The sequence below is a fragment of the Natrix helvetica genome (genome assembly GCF_964273705.1).
Source record: "Natrix helvetica genome assembly, chromosome: 5".
NCBI classification, from domain to species: Eukaryota; Metazoa; Chordata; class Lepidosauria; order Squamata; family Natricidae; genus Natrix; species Natrix helvetica.
In genome coordinates, this window is record NC_138551.1 from 4,066,630 (window position 1) to 4,085,483 (window position 18,854).

General features: G+C 43.6%; 1 protein-coding gene across 5 annotated transcripts in view; it reads right to left on the minus strand.

Moving 5' to 3' along the window:
* NMUR1 (neuromedin U receptor 1) overlaps positions 1-18,854 on the minus strand; it is a 70,990-nt gene that overhangs the window by 23,819 nt on the left and 28,317 nt on the right. Inside the window, exon 4 of one of the 5 annotated variants that reach the window (XM_081956117.1) lies at positions 16,139-16,218. The exons of the other annotated variants lie outside the window; for them this stretch is intronic. The gene's annotated coding sequence lies outside the window, so the exon portion shown is untranslated. The remainder of the gene's footprint in view (positions 1-16,138; positions 16,219-18,854) is intronic. 5 annotated transcript variants of the gene reach the window in all.

Consider the following 18,854-nt stretch of genomic DNA (forward strand, 5'->3'; position numbering starts at 1 on the left):
CTATCTATCTATCTATCTATCATCTATCTATCTATCTATCTATCTATCATCTATCTATCTATCTATCATCTATCTATCTATCTATCTATCTATCTATCTATCTAATTCTATCTATCTATCTATCAGGGGTGAAATTCAGCAGGTTCTGGAGGGGAACCTTTAATATAGATGTATAGATATATATACATGCTAGGGGGCGGTGCTCACCTCCGTTTCAAAGCCGAAGAGCCAGGGCTGTCCGAAGACGTCTCCGTGATCATGTGGCCGGCATGACTCAACACCGAAAGCGCACGGAACACTGTTACCCTCCCACCAAAGGTGGTTCCTATTTTTCTATTTGCATTTTTAACCTGCTTTAGAACTGCTAGGTTGTGTGTGTGTGTGTGTGTGTGTGTGTGTGTGTGTGTGTGTGTGTGTGTGTGTGTTGGAAGAAATGCCCATCTGGGTTCAGTTCCAAGTGGGGAAAAAGACCCTGGATTCATGGAAGTTGATTGGAAAGATGGTTTTAATGGTGGACAGGACCACGTCCCTTGAAGATGTTGGGTGAAGAAAAAATGGGGAGAGACGCTGAGATGGGTTTTATGCCTTTTCTGGGCTTTTGAGTTTGAGCTTGTATTCTGATTGGTTGTCAGACTCCCATGGGGCCATGCAGAGGCAACTCTGCAGGTTGTCCTGAGTCCCAAGCTTGGTTGACTCTTACTGGGTGATGATGTAAACTTCCCAGGGGCCATGTGGTGAGTTCTGTTGCTAGATGGGTAGAGGCTAATCCTACCTTTGTGGGATCTTGGGTGAGGGCGTTTGCTTATGAATAGAGCTATCTATGTCTTCATCTCTTAAGTGCGGGCATCTGGCATGGGCTACTGAGGAGGGTGGGGCCTATTAAGAGTAAGTCTGCTTCCTGCCTCTAAAAAAACAGGTTTCTCCATTTATCATCCAGGGAAGTATAATATTCTGCCTTTTTAATATTTCCTAGAATATGTCATTTTCCTAGAAGGATGGGTGCTAACTTCATACCTCTGTGTGTGTGTGTGTGTGTGTGTGTGTGTGTGTGTGTGTGTGTGTCTGTCTGTCTGTGTCAGGGGTGGGTTCCTGCTATTTCTAACCTCTTCTATAGAAGAGGTTCCACAAATCTACAGTGCCGTTTAGAACTGGTTCCAGCTCCCTCCCCCCCCTGCCCTTCCCCACATCAAGATGAAGAGCGAGAGGAGGAATTCTGGGAGTTGAAGTCCACAAGTCTTAAAGCTGTCAAGTTTGAACACCCCTGGGGTTTTTTTTCCTAAAGGGTTAGGGGTGCGAGGGTCTTGTAACTTGACAGCTTTAAGACTTGCACACTTCAATGCCAGAGTTCCTGAGCCAACATGACTGGAGGAGGAATTCTGAGAGCTGAAGTCCACAAGTCTTAAAGCTGTCAAGTTTGAACACCCCTGGGGGGTTTTTTCTAAAGGGTTAGGGGTGCGAGGGTCTTGTAACTTGACAGCTTTAAGACCTGCGTGCTTCAAATGCCAGAGTTTCTGAGCCAACATTTTGGTTGCTAAGCAAGAGCGTTGGTAAGTGAGTTTCACCACATTTTACAAGTTGGCCACGCCCACCCAGTCACATGACTGCCAAGCCACTCCCCACCCAGTCACATGGCTGGCAAGCTACTCCCACAAAGCAGGCCACACCTACAGAAGAGGTTCTAAAAAAATTTGAAACCCACCACTGGTGTGTTTATAAATAAAGCTGCCTTGTTTTACTAAGCCGTTGACACAATGCCAGCTTCCCCAACCAGGTGCCACAAGGGTGCAGTGTGTGTATGTGTGTTTGTGTATGTTTGTGTGTGTGTGTGTGTCATTCACATCCCTCCTGGCAATCCTGCGGAGGTTGCAAAACTCAGCATGTCTAGAGGGCACCAGGTTGGAGTAACTGCCCCCTTGTCCCGCATGGGATCCCAGGGGAACAATTCAAATCCAGGGAGAAGCGTGCCTCTGAGCGTGTGCTGAGCGCTTCTGAACTTGGGGGACTCAGCAGAAAGGGGGCAAAGGAACCAGACCCCCCCCCCAACCCATTGCACAGAAACGGAATCTGACATTGAGAGCAGTTCTCTAAAAAGGAGCCACTTGGACTGACACTTTGCCTCACTTATATTCACCGGTCTTAGGTAAAGTTTCCCCTCGCACATCTGTGCTAGCCGCTCCTGACTCTAGGGGGCGGTGCTCCTCTCTGTTTCAAAGCCGAAGAGCCAGCGCTGTCCGAAGACGTCTCCGTGGTCATGGAGCCAACATGACTCAATGCCGAAGGCGTGTGGAGCGCTGTTTCCTTCCCACCAAAGGTGGTCCCTATTTTTCTACCTGCATTTTTTACGTGCTTTTGAACTGCTGGGTTGGCAGAAGCTGGGACAAGTCACGGGAGCTCACTCTGTTACGCGGCGCTAGGGATTCGAACCATCAAACTGCCGACCTTTCTGATTGACAAGCTCAACGTCTGAGCCTCTGAGCCATCAATTATATATTTTCTTTCTCTCTTTCCAGTCCCACTTTGGGGAGAGGGTTCCATTCAGAGAGGCTTCAACCCCTCTTAACTCTCATTTATCAGCAGTTAAAGAAGCAATCGCCACAACAGGACTGTATTGACTCTTTATACAGGTAGTCCTCGACTTACAACTATTTGTTTAGTGACTGTTCAAAGTTACGACAGCACTGAAAAAAAGTGACTTACAACCATTTTTTTTCAACTTCAACTCCCAGAATCCCCCAGCAAGCAATGTTTCAGGTAGTTCTTGACTTACGACCACAATTGAGCCCAAAATTGTTACGTGAGACATTTGTTAATGGAGTTGTGCCTCGTTTTACGACTTTTCTTGTCACCATGATTAAGTGAATCATTGCAGCTGATAATATAGTAAGACTTTAATTGACTTTGTTAAAAATATTGAAATGGGTGATAGCATGACCTTGAGAAACAGCAACGGTCATAAGTATGAACCAGTTGGCAAGCGCCTGAATTTTGATCACAAGACCATGGGGAATGCAAAAAAGGTCGTAAGTGTGAAAAACGACCATAAGTCACTGTTTTCAGTGCCTTTGTAACTTTGAACGGTCACTAAATGAACTGTTGTAAGTCGAGGACTACCTTTATTTACAACCGTTACGGCCTCCCTTGGTCACATGATCAAAACTCAAACACTTGGCAACTGGTTCATATTTATGACGGTTTCAGTGTCCCAGGGTCACCTGATTTCCTTTTGCTGACCTTCCAACAAAGAAAGTCAATGGGGAAACCAGAGTCCCTTTATAACCATGTGACTAACTGAACACCTGCAGTGATTCACTTAACAACTGGGGCAAGAAAGGTTGTAAAATGGGGCAAAGCTCAGTGAACGATTGTATTGCTTAGCAATGGAAATTTTGAGCTCAATTGTGGTCGTAAGTCGAGGACTACCTGAAGCATCGCTGGCTGGGGAATTCTGCACACCAGAACTACTAGGCACAAAGACAGTTTTTCCCCGAATGCCATCACTCTGCTAAACAACTAATTCCCACATCACTGTCAAACTATTTACTAACACTGTATTACTATTATTATTCTCATCTTCCTATTACCTATCTCCTTTTACTTATGACTATAACCTTGTTGCTTGTATCTTTATAATGATTTATATTGTTTTATTTAGTTTCCTAGTATGATTTGATTGCTTATTTAGTATCCTATGACTATCACTAAGTGTTGTATCTTATCATTCTTGATGAATGTATTCAATTTTATTTTTCTTTACGTACACTGAGAGCATCTGCACCAAAGACAAATTCCTTGTGTGTTCAATCACACTTGGCCAATAAAGAATTCTATCCTATCCTATCCTATCCTATCCTATCCTATCCTATCCTATCCTATCCTATCCTATCCTATCCTATCCTATCCTATTCAAAGTTGTTGAAGTTGTGAAACACTGCTTTTGTGGTGATTAGCCTTTCTCGTGATTTGGATAATGGTTGGGTGTTGTTTTTTTTCTCGTTTGGGTATAAGAATAGATTGCTGTTACGGGAAAAAAAAATACCGTTTCCACTCCACTTAGCTCTCATTTATTTTACAGTTAACGCAGTAAAAAGTATTGCTGTAATATGATTATTCTGTTTTTTCATTCTCTTAAAATGGTCTCTTAAGTGAAACATGCACTAACAAAAATGTAACCATAAAAGTATATTTTAACTTCTGGGAAAAAAAATAATCTTTTATTTAGATCTTCATTGGATTCTGATTTGAATGAATGGTGCGTGGATTTAAGGACAGAACAGAAATAGATTCACTTAAAGACAGTACGATTCATTTAACAATGCAGTGATTCACTCAATGACTCTGTCAAAAAAATCATGAAATCAAGGGCACCTCACTTAACAACCACTGGGGTCGTAAGGTGAGGACTGCCTGTAGGCTAAATCACCCAGAGAAAAGAAACCAGAGATAAAGCAAAGTCAGCCTATGGAATGCATACAAATGATAGTTTGCAACTTCTCTGGAGTTTGTAGGAAGTTCTAAGAATTCGGTCTTTTTATGTCTTTTTAGTTGCCCACTTTTTGAAACATTTTTCCTTTAATTATATGTGGCTCTTCCTTTCCTAACTCCAAGCAGTCCTTGCTTTATGACCCCAACTGAGCCCAAAATTTACATCGCTAAGTGAGACATTTATGGAGTTTTGCCCCATTTTACAACCTTTCTCGCCACATTTGTTAAGTGAATCTGCAGTTCTTAAATGTGTAACCTGGTTATTAAGCGGATCTGGTTTTCCCCATTAACTTTGCTTCTTAGATGGACGCAAAAGGGGGAATCACGTGACCCCGGGACACCGCGACCGTCATAAATGTGAACCAGTTGCCATGCGTCTGAATTTTGATCACGTGACTATGGGGAACGTCGCAACGGCCGGTAAGTGTGAAAAACGGTGATAAGTCAGTGCTGTTGAAACTTCAAACGGCTACTAAACAAATTGTTGTAAGTCGAGCTACTCAAATCTTTGTCGAAATTTATTGATCCCTTCCTGATATTCTGATAATTTTCATGAATTGTGCTTAGCATGCTTTTCCTGGGACTAAATTTATTCATTTATAAATATTATAATATTTATAAATATAATATTTATCCTCAATTGCTGCTCCTGACCAAAGTAGCATTGGGTATTTTATCTGCTTCCTATTAGAACGACTTAGATACGGATCGTTATTGATTTCTTTTAAGGATTTGAGTGTGTGCATTTAGTATTTTTAATTAAGTTTAATCTGCTTTGGGGAGGGTTTTGTTCCGAACAGCAAGATAAAAAGATATTAAATGCTGATTACATATCAGGATTTTGCGAGTTAAGGAAGTTTGGGGCTGCAAAGTCTTTCTTCTACAGATTATATCATTCAGCTATTGTTTAAAACTCAATTAATTTTTTTTTAAAGACCAAAGTCTTCTTAGAACCGAGCCGGTAGTAAAACGCACATATCTGTAGAGCTTTTTTTTTAGCAGAAATCTGGAAATAGTTTGCCCCCGACCTCTCCAGGGGTGGATTTTTAATTTAGCAGTCAGTGTATGAGGGTTCATGACTTGGCAAAGACATGGTAACAAGGTCAGCCAATGAATAGGCACAGCAACTAAGTTAGCCAATGAGGGCTGTTGGGAAACTGAAAGAGTTGGAACCTGGGCGTGGCTTAGCTCTGTAGCTCTGAGTCTGTGCTGAGCTCTAAACTAGTCTGCTGCTCTGAACTGAAACTGAAACTGTTCTCTCCTCTGCCTGTGTTTTGCTTGTATTTGCTACCACGTAGGATGTGGTATTGTATATTTACTTCATGTGTTATATTATACATAAAGACAAATTAATGAATCCTGCTGAATCAGTTACCTGTGTGTGCTTTCTGAATTTGATTACTGCAACAAACTCTGATAAAGAGGCTATCCTAACCGTGTCAAAAAAAGGTCATAAAATCGGGGCAACTCATTTAACGACCGCCTTGAGCACGTAGGGTTCGCATCAAGTTGTCACATGGATGAATTTCTTCCTCCATCTATAACTGGAGAAGCGGTTTGTCAGGCGTGCGATTACACAAGTCCAGACAGGGAAGGACACACGTTTCTCCTGCAGGTGCGGTGATGGAAGAGGGAGGTTTAGTTTTTTTTTTTCAGGGATGGCTTGTGGAACCATGGATGTACTTTGTTAAATTATCCATGCCATGCCCAAAATAATCCCTGGGTGGCAAGAGAATTATTGACTTGGCCCGGCACGGCATGAGAATCAAAAGGAAGCTTGGAAAATGGAAACCACCAATTTTAGGCTCAGCACAGAGAAAAGTTGCCTTCGTCAGCTTATTAAAGGTCAGGTAGTGTGTTTAATGTAGCGAGAAGTCATTTAGTGCCCAAAGTGTGGTTAATTACCCAGGAATTTATGACAGACCCTCCCCAAGGGGAGAGAATCAATACAAAGAGGTTACTCGGGGCAGAAGAGTCTGGAGTTGGCAGAATACAGCGTAACAGTTGAAAGGGACCTTGGAGGTCTTCTAGTCTAACCCGGTGCTCTAGTAGGAGACCCATAACATTTCAGATAGATGGTTGTCCAATTTCTTCTTAAAAACCTCTGGTGTTCGAGCACCCACAATTTCTGAAGGCAAGCTGTTCCACTGGTTAATTATTCTCACTGTCAGGAAATTTCTCCTTAATTCCAGGTTGCTTCTCTCCTTGATTAGTTTCCATCCGTTTCTTCTTCTCCTGCCTTCAGGTGCTTTGGAGAATAGCTTGACTCCCTCTTTGTGACAACCCCTTAAATATTGGAAGATTGCTATCATGTCACTTCTAGTCCTTCTTTTCCTTAAATTACACATATCCAATTCCATCAACAATCCTCTTTGTTGCTCTCCTCTGCACCTTTTTAAAAAGAGTTTCAACTTCTTTTTTATATCATGGTGATCAAAACTGGATGCAGAATTGGATACATTTAATTGGTAGACATTATTTGTATGCTTCTGCAATCAAATTGATTCTTAGTGGTTTCGCTTTGAAAATACAAAAATACAAATGCAGAATACAAAATAACAGAGTTGGAAGGGACCTCGGAGGTCTTCTAGTCCAGCCCCCTGCTCAGGCAGGAAGCCCTACCATTTCAGACAAATGGTTGTCCAATCTCTTCTTAAAACCCTCCAGTGATGGAGCACCCATAATCCCTGGAGGTTCCACTGATTGATTGTTCTTGCCATTAGGAAAATTCTCCTTAATTCTAGGCTGGATCTGTCCTTGATATGAACGGCTGTTGTGTGTGTGGGTTCTAGCATAACTCTGGAATCCCTCGAGCAATTTCAACCAAACTTGGTACACAGATGACTTACCCTTTGGAAACAAATACTGTGGGGGTAAGACATCCCTAGCAGCCCTCGGGGTGTGTGTTCTGTTAAGATACAGACTGTTGTGCCTTCAAATGGCTTCTACTGTGCAGCGCAGTAGAGTTGCCATGGTAACAGCTTCACAGCGCTCCACAAGGAGGCTCCCTCTGGTAAGGGGGAAAATCCAACATTCGAAATTATGTTTGGTTCAGACATTTCACCCCTATAAATAAATACCTGGACAATGCCAGGTTATCAGCTAGTTTGTTATATAAATATTCCTTGAAACTCACTCACATTTATGACGGTTGCAGTGTCCCGGGTTCACATAATCCCCTTTTGCCACATTCTGGAAAGCAAAGTCAATGGGGAAGCCAGATTCACTTCACAACTACATAACTCACTTAGCAACTGCAGCAACTCACTTAACAACAGTGGCAAGAAAGGAGGTAAAATGAAGAAAAATTCACTTAACAAATATTTCCACTTAGCAACAAAAATCTTCGGCTCCATTTTGGTTGTCGGTCAAGGACCTACTAGCAGTAGTTGGTTGTCTTTGTTGGACACCTAGAAGCTAAATAGCATTCAGTCAGTTTAGTCCTTGGAGAGGAGACCACTGGGCAATCCCAAAACAGACTAGGTTGGGAATTTTAGCTATCCAGGAAGAAGACAATGCGAAACCATTTCTGTATTCTTGCTAAAAAAAAACTTCACATAGAAGGATCTGAGGTTACCTGAGATTCCCCTGAGCAAGGCTCAAAAAAGTCTTTTACTATGTGTCATTAGAGTAGTGTTTTTCAACCTTGGCAACTTTAAGATGTTGTTGTGGCCTGCCAGTGGTCAGTGGATCTGGCAGCAAATTCAGACAGTGAGAAGGTTGGGGAGGAAGATGGGCCAGTCCTGGAGTCTGGGGAAGGCTCGGATGAGGGCTCTGTGTCGGAGACAGAGAGGGGGCCAGGGCCATCTGGCAGTTATCAGCTGCCTTCAGAGTCAGACATCAGTGGGGCAGAAGAACAGCTGGAGCCTGTTCCCAGTGTGTGCATGCGCAGCTGCCAGGAAAAGAGAACAGCTAAGAAAAGGGGTCGACTTGGGAGTAAGGCCACAGGTGAAGGATAAATGGCCCCTCCCAGAGGAAATAAAAGAGGAGCGAAAGGGGAGTGGAGTTTGCAGGAGACAATTAGTTCACTTAATTGGTTCGTGACTCTCCAAGGCTCCTTGCCAAGTTTTGCAGATATCGGCCTGGCAGCTCTCCAAGCCAGAGAAGGTCTGTGACTGTAAATCCTCCCTCGAAAGACTTTGCTGGATGTAAATGAGCAGAATTCACAGGAAATTAATAAAAGGGTGGGGTTTATTTTTGTTGGGATCAGGAGTTTGCTTCCTGCTCTTCGGAAGCCTCGGTCAGAACAGATGTGGACTACAACTCTCAGAATTCCCCAGCTATCATGAGTCAAAAGCTAAATGTTAAAGTTGCCGAGGTGTGAAAATATTAATCTAAAGCAGGGGTCTCCAAACCTGGCAGCATAAAGACTTGTGGACATCAATTCCCAAAATCCCCCAGCTAGACATGATAAATGAAGAATTTACATCTTGTGCGTCCATTTTTTCCCATATTTCTCTGGAGAAAATCCACAATCTCAACTGATTTATTCCAGAAATTATTACATCCTTTCTCCTTTTCTCATTCTGAATTCACAACTGTTGATCCTTAGAGAAAACTGACATAGGCTGCAATGCTGCAAATGGCCAATAGATGACAAGAAAGGGTTTTCCTGTTTCTCTTTGCTGCCATCTAGTGGCTTTCAGCAATATTGCCGAGTATAGAACAGGAGATTGGACTAGAAAACCTCCAAAGTCCCTTCCAACTCTGTTATTCTGTTCTTCTTCTTCTTCTTCTTCTTCTTATTATTATTATTATAAAGCGGTCCTTATCTCATAGGACAAAAGGATAAAAATAAATTGGACGTATGGTTTAAACTTGGCAATTTAAAGACTTGTGGACTTCAACTCCCAGAATCCCACAGCCAGCCAATAGATAAATATTCTTAGTTAGATAGCATTATCTAACAATGGCTTGGTTGTGTCTCTTCCTACCATGTTGTGGTTAACTACCCCGTGTTTCCCCGAAAATAAGGCAGGGTCTTATTTTCTTTTGACCCCCACGAAATAACCTTATTTTCGGGGAGGTCTTATTATTTTTGAGGTGCAGGAGGCGGCGAGCGTAGTCAACTCACGGCTGCTGTTGTGTTGCAATATTTTCAGGAAGGGTTTATTTTAGGGGGAGGGCTTATTTTAGTGCTTGTGCACAAAAGCCCGATTGGGCTTATTATCCGGGGAGGTCTTATTTTCAGGGAAACAGGGTAGGTTTTTGCAACCCAAAACCCACAGCTCTTTGTGGGAGTTGAAGTCCCTACTGCTAGCAATGAAAATGTGGGTCTCTTTCAGCCCCCCCCCCCAAGGTGCTAAGATTTTGACACACAAGCACAAACACATACACACACACCTGTCCTCAACCAATCCACTTGTAGACTTTCAACAACTGCATTTACCCAGTAGGAAGCTAGAGTGAGGATTAAGTCAATAATCAATTTAAACCTCTTTGGGTGAATGGAGTAATACGACACATGCTGAATCTTACAACGGACTTCTGAAGCTTTGACTTAATGCTACAGGTTTACGGTTGCGCCAAGCCGCTTATGAAATACGACATTTCCCACTGTTATCTTGTTATTTGGTGACAGGTCTATATTTTCTCTTAATGGAGCCATTCTGATGTATCTTTCTGCTCTTTTTTCCACCTTGATGGCCTTTAATCTCACCCGATTTTTATCCAGATCTCTATTTACAGGTTATGTTCTTTCTTTTTTTCCATTTCAGACTACTGGACTCCAGCCAATAGTACACTATATACATCCCTGAGTCTTGCTTTCAAAATTGAATCCTCCCCCGCCACGACTTTTTTTAAAATTAGCTATTAACAGGCTGTGTTAGGCTTTAGTTGTCCCCAGTGCTCCATTGATACAAAAAAATTAGGAAATAATAAGGAAAGTTTGATGTGAGCAATATCCTTACGGCTGAAATGATATAGGGCCGGGATGGCAAACCTGTGGCACGCATGCCCTCGCCAGCGGCTCTTACCGTTTTCTGAGCGCATATGTGCGCCAGTCGCTGGTTTTAACGAGCGCTGGAGCACCGGAAAACGGCCTGAAAAATGCCCAGAAACCACACTGGTTTGAGGGGCATTTTCCAGATTGTTTTTGGACCAAAACTGGCCCTCTCTGTGGTCATGTGCGCCATCGCCAGCTGCTCTTCTGGCTTCCGGCGCATACATGTGCCCTGGCCAGTTGGGCTTCGAGCTTCTGGGGTTGCGGCGTGCAGCACATGTACATTCCAGTTGGGGACTTGGTGCTAAAAAGCTTCACCATCACTGGTACAAGGTTTCCTGCCTTAGGAGGGGGTTGAACTAGAAGATGTCCAAGGTCCCTTCCAACTCTGTTATTCTGCTATTCTAATATTTCTAAGCGCTCCATGAGATTGTTTTGCACTGATCTTTTCTTTCAAATATGTTTTTAAAGGTAGTCCTCAACTTACAACCATTTGTTTACTGATCGTTTGAAGTTACAACAGCAGGAAAAAAATGACTTATGACCGTTTTTGGCACTGATGATCGTTACAGCATGGTCATACGATCAAAATTCAGATGCTCGGAAATTGACTCATATTTATGACGCTTGCAGGGTCCCCGGCAGGGGTGGGTTCCTGCCAGTTCTAAGCTTTTCTATAGAAGAGGTTCCACATATCTACTGTGCCGTTTAGAACCGGTTCCAGCTCCCTCCCCCCGCCCGTCCGCACCACGCTTGCCCCGCCCACCGTTCACTGATTGGCTCGCTCACCAATCGCCCCGCCCGCCTCAAAGAGTCCTATCTAAACCTTAAAGTCTTAAAGCTGTCAAGTTTGAATACACCTGGGTTTTTTTCCCTAAAGGGTTAGGGGTGCGAGGGTCTTGTAACTTGCACACTTCAATGCCAGAGTTCCTGAGCCAACATGACTGGAGGAGGAATTCTGGGAGTTGAAGTCCACAGGCCTTAAAGCTGTCAGGTTTGAACACCCCTGAGAGTTTTGTTTCTAAAGGGTTAGGGGTGCGAGGGTCTTGTAACTTGACAGCTTTAAGACTTGCATGCTTCAAATGCCAGAGTTTCTGAGCCAATATTTTGGTTGCTAAGCAAGAGCGTTGTTAAGTGAGTTTCACCACATTTTACAAGTTGGTCATGCCCACCCAGTCACATGACTGCCAAGCCACTCCCACCCGGTCACCTGGCTGGCAAGCCACTTCCACAAAGCAGGCCACACCTATAGAAGAGGTTCTAAAATATTTTGAAACGCACCACTGGTCCCCGGGGTCACGTATTTCCCCCCCCCCTTTGCAACCTTCTGACAAATAAAGCTAACAGGGAAGCTAGATTCACTTAAGAACCATGTTACCTATCAACTGCAGTGATTCACTTAACAACCATGGCAAGAAAGGTGGTAAAATGGGGCGAAATTCAGTTAACAACCATCTCGCTTAGCAACATAAATTTGAGGCTCACTTGTGGTCGAGGACTACCTGTATCATTGGTTCGTTTAACGAACAGTGGAGTTTATTTAACAACCACTGCAAAAAAGGGTCGCAAAATTCAGGGCGGTTTTGTGGCGACTTGCTTAATGACCGCTGTGACACACAACTTACAGGGCTAAATTATGGTCATAAATTGAAGTCTATTTGTACTGACTGGGAAATGTGGATTAATTTTGTTCACTTCAATGATGTGGGATGTCTGCAGAGCGTGATCAAATAAAATCAGGATAATGGCTTCAACCAGACGATTGGAGATCGGCCTGTTTTTATTTCATCGCACCCGTATCCGGGGTAAATTCCATCCACCCCCCACCCCACCCGTAAAAGACAAACCGAAATATACTTGATCTAAAACTCAAGAGCTGCCTTGAACCATGAGATGGGCAGGAAATAAACATGATAACACCCCAGACTAAACAAAAGTGAACAAAAAGTCCAGAGTGTGGGTGTTGCAGTGCCTGGAGACTGCAGAATGGAAGAGAGAGAATTGGAGTGGAAAAAAATCACATAATGCAAAAACCTGCAAATAGAAGTAGAATAACTGTGTCAAAGGTGCTTTTTCAAAAGACAACTGGTTTTTGTTTTTGTTTTTTTTGCCCTTGGAAACGTTTCATTTCTCGTTCAAAAAGCTTCTTCGATTCTGAACTGAAGAAGCTTCTTGGAGAAGCGAAATGAATAGCTTTATTGGATATAGCTGGATACCCGTGCTTCGCAATGAAACTATGTGATCAGGCAATGCAGGAGAAATCCGGTTCACTCCGGTTCAATCCGTTGGCTGAGTGGTGGTCGGTGATGGAAACTCATAAGGGAATATCGCTCCTGCTGCCTTGAGTCCGGAAGCATTTCCATAGGTGGAAGGCGTAGACATTTTGGTGAGGTACCGATGTTTAGAACTGTAAGGAGCCCCAGACTGCTCCTGAGTGAAGGGAACATCTGCCAGTTTGAACTGAGGTAACGGAATGTGAGGCAAGTGGTAGCTGGAACAGTTCTTTTCAGGTGGGGAGGGGAAGTAGAATGTCTAACTCCTTAACATCAGAGTGTGTTAATATAAGGCAACTGGCAGTTGGAACAGAGTTCTTTTCAGGTGGGGAGGGGGAGTAGAACTCCTTAGCATCAGAACATGTTAATTACTGTATAAGACATGCTAATGATCTAATGGTCATTTCGAAAAATCCTTTCCTAGTGAGCACCTAGAAGCCAAGAGGAACATAACTCAAGTTTGTAGGCTTTATAGTTCTGGAGATTTTGTGATGATTGACTGGTATTTGGCTCTTATATATATAGATATCATATTGGCACAGATCTGGTGAAAACCGACTCAGAAGTTTCCCACGTTTTTCACCTAATTAAAAGTAAGTTTGTCATTTTCTCAGAACAGTCATATGGTCCAATCACAGCGCTGTCTGGTTGCCTGGTGACATTGCTCCTCCTTCCTCTGACCAGGTGTGAGAATGTCCTTGGTTCCCAAGGGAAAATCCCAGCTATCTAAATCCACCCCCTCCCTACCCCTTAGCTCCACTGAACATGCAACAATGAAGCCTCCAAAATGGCTTCGGTCAGGTCAGCTTCAGGGTTGACCCAGAGCACATGATGCAAAAGTGCATTGAGGCGTACGTGAAACCTACTTTTGGAAGGACTATTGATGGGATGCTGGATAGAAACACCTTATCTGCTCCAGCCTCGATTTTTCTCAGCTCATTATAAGAATCTCGCCAGAATTTAATGTCACCCGCCAGAGCCGTTGCCGTCATCCATCACAAACTAAGCGGCACACCTCAATTGTGCAGGGAAGGAATCAAGGTCATCTCATAATTCAGGTTAGAGTAGAACTAGACAAAATTGTCAGTATTTGTTATCCACTGCATTGGAGACTTCTTTTTTTAAAAAAAGGACTAAAACAAGACACAGGTAGTCCTTGACTTACAACAGTTCATTTAGTGACCAGTCGAAATTACAACGGCACTGAAAAAAGTGATTTATGGCCGTTTTTCACATTTACAACCGTTGTGGCATCCCTGTGGTCACGGGATCAAAACTCAGACCCTGGGGCAACTGGCTCGTATTTATGACGGTTGCACTGTCTTGGGGTCATCCCGTTTTGCGACCTTCTGACGAGCAAAGCCAATGGGGAAGCCAGATTCACTTAACAACCGGGTTACTAACTTAACAACTGCGGTGATTCACTAAATCACTGTGGCAAGAAAGGTCCTAAAATGGGGCAAAGTTCACTGAACCAATATCTCAGTTAGCAACAGAAGTGCTGGGCTCAACTGCGGTCATAAGTCGAGGACTACCTGCATTCATCCCATTTTGATGGACTGAAGGAGGTAGGGAGTCAGGATCAAGATGCATCAGAGCCATGAAAAACAAATCAACAGATAGGCATGTTCCAGATACAGGAAGTCCTCAACTTACAACAGTTCACTTAGTGACTGTTCAAAGTTACAACGGCAAAAGTGGAAAAAGTGACTTACAACAGTCTTTCACTGTTACGGCTTTCCCAGAATCCCCCTGGTCACGTGACCAAATTTCAGACACTTGGCAGCTACTTCATATTTATGATTGTTGCAGTGTCCTGGGGTTACGATATGATTCCCTTTTGCGACCTTCTGACAAGCAAAGCCAATGGGGAAGCTGGATTCATTTAACGACCGTGTGACAAACTTACTAACTGCAGTGATTCGCTTAACAACTGAGGCAAGAAAGGTCGTAAAATAGGGCAAAGTTCACTTAACAAATGTCTCACTTAACAACAGGAATGTTGGGCTCAACTGCAGTCGTAGGCCGAGGACTGCTTGTACATACAGTTCCTTCCCCACCGACACCACCCATAGAAATACAGGCAGTCCTCAACTTACAATCATGCGCTTATCGACTGTTAGAAGTTATAATGGCACTGAAAAAAGCGACTTACAACTGGTTCTCGCAGTTACGACTGTTGCAGCCTTCCCACCGTCACGTGATCAAAATTCAGGCGCTTGGCAACTGGGAGGTATTCGTGACAACCGCAGCACCCCGGGGTCACATGACTATCATTTGTGACCTTCCTAGCTGGCTTCTGACAAAACAAAGTCAGTGGGGGAGAGGGGAACAGGATTCACTTAACAGCCACATGATTCACTTAACGACTGCACTGTTTTGCTTAACAACAGATGGCAAGGAAGGTCATAAAACTGGGGTCGACTCACTCTGCTTAGCAAGGGAAATTGTGGCCCTGAGTGAGGATGTAAATTGAGGACTAGTTTGTATCAACTCCCTTTTGCTCGTTTTTCTTTTTGTCCCCAGTCTTGACGGAGATGTCCTGAACAGCCCCGGTCTTAAAAGCAACTCCCCCCGCCCCCCTTTTTTTAATCATCCAGAAAAGCTTCAGGTTTGTCATGCTTAAGTTTGGAGAGACCTCTGGTGACCGGGAGTGAGGCAACACAAAAGTTTATGTGCAAGAGAAAAATGGTCCTGACACCCATAAACACGAGAGGAGTCGGGGAGTCACAAGTGGCAGCAAAGAACACCCAATTGCCTTTTGCACAGAAGGACAGGTAATCCTCAGCTTACAACCATGATAGCATTTAGCAAAAGCACTAAGATTTATATTATATTGTATTATATTGTATTGTATTATATTGTATTATATTGTATTATATTGTAATATTATATTTATTATTAGATTAGATTTATATTAGATTAGGGGACTGGAGGCTAAAATATACGAAGAACAGTTACAGGAACTGGGTATGTCTAGTTTAATGAAAAGAAGGACTAGGGGAGACATGATAGCAGTGTTCCAATATCTCAGGGGTTGCCCCCCCAAAGAAGAGTGAGTCAAACTATTCTACAAAGCACCTGAGGGTAGAACAAGAAGCAATGGGTGGAAACTAATCAAGGAGAGAAGCAACTTAGAACTGAGGAGAAACTTCCTGACAGTTAGAACAATTAATCAGTGGAACAGAAGTTGCCTCCTGAAGTTGTGAATGCCCCAACACTGGAAGTCTTTAAGAAGATGCTGGATAGCCATTTGTCTGGAACGGTATAGGGTTTCCTGCCTAGGCAGGGGGTTGGACTAGAAGGCCTCCAAGGTCTCTTCCAACCTTTATTCTGTTCTGTTCTATATACTGCTTCACAGTGCTTTTATAGCCCTCTCTGAGTGGTTTGCAGAGTCAGCCTCTTGCCCCCCAACAATCTGGGTCCTCATTTTACTGACCTGCGATGGATGGAAAGCTGAGTCAACCTTGAGCCGGTCAGGATCGAACTCCTGGCTGTGGGCAGAGTCTGCTTGCAATGCTTCATAGGAAGGTAGGAAGGTAGGAAGGAAGGAAGGAAGGAAGGAAGGAAGGAAGGAAGGAAGGAAGGAAGGAAGGAAGGAAGGAATAGCATTTAGACTTACCGTATAGACCGCTTCACAGTGCTTTTACAGTCCTCTCTGAGCGGTTTACAGAGACAAGCCTCTTGTCCCACAACAATCTGGGTTCTCATTTTACTGACCTTGGAAGGATAGAAGGCTGAGTCAACCTTGAGCCTGGTGAGCCAATTCGAATTGCCAAATTGCAGGCAGCCGGCAGTCAGCAGAAGTAGCCTGCAGTACTGCACTCTAACCACTGTGCCACCGCGGCTCTTAACATGGTTGTAAGGCGTGATGGTCATAAAAACGGATTAGTGACATGTCTGATCTGATTTTAAGACATTTTTTGTGGTGGTTGTTAAGCAAGTGGCAGAGTTATAAACTGGCCACTCTAGTTGTTCCAGTTTTTGTCAACAAACTTTCAGATTTTGGCAGAACTGGTCCCATAAATAAACCACTGGTTCACTTAACTTAAAATTGAAGTAAGCATTAGTAAAATAGTAATGATCAGCATTCTAAAAAAAAAAAACCAACAATACAGGTAAGTCCTCAACTTATAACTGTGGTTGTAAGTTGAGGATTATCTATGTATTAAGGTGGAAAATCTCTTTCAAAGCTTTTTTCTGCAGAACATTTATGACTTCGATCCCATAAATAAGCAGAAGGATTTGTTTTAAGGTGGTGGAATTTAAAGGGTTACAATTGGAAAATCACAGCATCGTACAATTGCATTGGCAAACACAGTTAAAACACACCTCAAAGGTGAATATTATTAGGCAAAAGGTAGCACAATTGTTGTTAAGGGAATTATGAGCCGGTTGGTAGGTAGCTTATCTCCTTGCTAGCACAGCTGACTCCCACTCCAGCGAAAAAAATATTAGATATTTTCCCTAGGAGGAAATAAAATATCACTGCTTGTAACTTGCTGATAAAACAGACTGTTTTACAGGAGAAAAGAATTGGGCGACAGGATTATTTCTGCCTTCCCAGCCACCCGTTGAAGGTCAATCCGGGACCATACATCGTCTTTGTTTTAATTTTACGCCCCTTCCTCATTCATCTCTACTAGACATTGAAAGTCCGGATGTTTGGCATGGACCCCAGGCAGAAACTTTGCAACTCGCAGCCCATCCTCAATTTCAGAACTACCGCTAGCAGTTTAATTTAAACATTGCCAGTTGCTCAAGACACTGAACCAGGCTTGGCAGCTGCGTTCCCACAATCCACTGAATGTGTTGTGTGAATGCAGCAGGGGGCTCCGTCAAAGGTGCACTCACAAAAAGCCTGATGCATTTAATGTTGACTGCAGTGTTTCTCTTGGTGATTTTAAGATGGGTGGACTTCAACTCCCAGAAGTCCACACATCTTAAAACCAGAAAGGTGGAGAAACACCTGTATCAGGGTTCCAAGTAACACCCCCAAACAAAAGACGACTCCGAGGCTTGAAGTGCCTCAAAGTTCTGTTTTATTAGAGATGTCACGTTGGCACATCTGGGAAAATCTGAAAGCTTCCAGGTTTTCCCTACCCAAACGAATGTTCAAGTCCCTGCCCAGCATCCACATGTCAATCCCATGGCCTAATCAGGTACTGTCCCAACTAGAGATGGCTCCCAGTCACGCTGCTTCAGGTACAGGGCAAGCTGTCCTTGACTCTCTGAGAAAGGAATGTTATTATGAGTAAATATATATCTCCCATGCTCCATATAATCCCCCCTCCAATTTCCCCACAGCATTAAATGTGGCAGGCTGGAAGGCCCAAGGCAAAAGATGGCTTCCAGGCCTGACAATTGGCTTACTGCAAGGGTGTCCAAACTTGGGAACTTTAAGACTTGTGGACTTCAACTCCCAGAATTCCCCAGCCAGCCATGATGGCTGGGGAATTCTGGGAGTTGAAGTCCACAAGTCTTAAAGTTCCCAAGTTTGGACACCCCTGGCTTACTGGGTGCAAGGGAGCTCATAACTCCAAACATGCCCTTTTTTGTCTCACATTCATCGTGTAGATTCTTGCACAAGTTTTCGTTGGCACCTGACAGTCACATAGATAGCAAATACTACCAAAGGAGGCTTTAGTCAAATGCAGGCAGTCAAAGTACGACCGTAACTAAGCCCAACATTTCCATTGTGAAGTGAGACATTTGTTCAGTGGGTTTTGCGACCCGTTTTACCCCCTTTCTTGCCTCAGTTGTTAAGTGAATCACTGCAGTCGATGAATTAAGCCACCCGGTGGCTAAGCAAACCCGGCTTCCCCGTGGACATCGGAAGGTCACAAAAGAGGATCGGGTGACTTCAGGACGCAGCAACGTTCATAAATACGAACCGGTTGCCAAGCATTTGAATGTTGATCAGATGATCTTGGGGGAGGCTGCCTTACTAATGAGTTTTATTCGAACGTGACATCCATGCAGTTGGGTCCAACTTTTGGTGATTCTATGAGCCAGGTCTCCCCACATCTCCACCTCCACAGCAACCAAACCAGACAGACAGAGACTCCAGAGGATAAGTTAGGACTGCAGAAAAAAACAACTACAACCAGCCTGCTTTCCATTGAGGACCTGCATAGAGTGGGTCAAAAGGAGGG